At 36.8% G+C, this 1,420-nt stretch overlaps 1 pseudogene; it reads left to right on the plus strand.

The window, feature by feature from the left end:
• The first annotated feature begins 210 nt into the window (after positions 1–210).
• LOC113339101 lies at positions 211–1,111 on the plus strand (annotated as a pseudogene).
• Positions 1,112–1,420: the final 309 nt, after the last annotated feature.

The following is a 1,420-nucleotide window of genomic DNA, read 5'->3' on the forward strand; positions in this document are numbered from 1 at the left end:
AGACAGACATATAGCTATAGGTTGATTCTTAATAACCTATGGTTGCATCTCGAGCACGGAGACACACTAACAAATGCCTCCCATGGATGGTATGGCATCACGAGTCATGTGATCGATATTACGACATGGTACATGAGCATACATGTGGTTAAAATCTTCTCTCTCAATATATATATATATATATAAGTGATGAGTTGATGAAAAGAAAATCTAACTGCGTTTCTGTGTTTAACAAGAACAGGAACAGGAACAAAGATACAAGTGCTCCAGTTTTTGCGCCGCCATAGCGCCGAAGTAGTCTGCCGGTATTTGAACCTTCTATAGCTGGTATGGGTAGTTCTGGGTCCGGAAATGATGGAATGAAAGAGCAAGACCGACTTTTGCCCATTGCAAATGTTGGGAGGATCATGAAACAAAGCTTACCGCCGAATGCTAAAGTCTCGAAAGAATCTAGAGAAACCATGCAAGAATGTGTTTCTGAGTTCATAAGCTTTGTTACAGGTGAAGCAGCAGATAGATGCCGTAAAGAGAAACGAAAAACGGTAAATGGTGACGACATCTGTTGGGCTATTAGTACACTAGGTTTAGATGATTATGCTGAACCTTTGAAAAGGTACTTGAGCAAATATAGGAATTAGAAGGAGACAAAGCTAACCAAAATATTGGTAGTAGTAGTTATCATGCTGACGAAGACGAAACCTCGGCCTTTGAGAATGGTGCTCGTCCTATGGTTCCTAATCCTTTGGATTTCAATATGTTCGGAAATAAGGGTAACATCAATAAAGGCTCTAGCTCAAGGCCAAATTAATACCGATCTCTTACAATGTAGCGCATGAGTGCTAGCAATGTTTCCTATCTACAAGTACTGACTGATCTGAAAACTATGCAGATGCTATATTAGTAAACAAGATATATTATTATTAGATACCGCTTTGCTGAAAGAGATCGATGTTCATGATCTTTATTTACTACCTATATATATATATATATATGGATGTGAGTAGTCGTATAACTACCTACTCTGGAATAAAAACTTAGTATTTGTGCTTGTAATATTTGTGTGGAAAAGTATGTAAGAAACTTGAGATTAATTATGATGGTATATGTTTGCTTAAAATATTTTCAAGTACTAGAGCAAAATCTTTACTAGAGCAATTTCTAAATTCAGTTTATTACTAACATGACATAAATGAATTTTTTAATTAGATAATATCAGGTTGAAGATATTGGAAAGCTTGAGGATGGATCTCTGGTCTTGGAGGGCGAAGAACCAGTTAAAGGTATGTCCAACGATTTTGAACACTGTCTAGCTACAACTCCTGTTTTGAACACTGTCTTGTAACACCATTAGTATATGTCTCATGGTCACAAGTAGCGATCATATTTATGGGCTTCGCTAGGTAATCATATTGTTATATTC

Source organism: Papaver somniferum, unplaced genomic scaffold (assembly GCF_003573695.1).
Source record: "Papaver somniferum cultivar HN1 unplaced genomic scaffold, ASM357369v1 unplaced-scaffold_19, whole genome shotgun sequence".
NCBI lineage: Eukaryota > Viridiplantae > Streptophyta > Magnoliopsida > Ranunculales > Papaveraceae > Papaver > Papaver somniferum.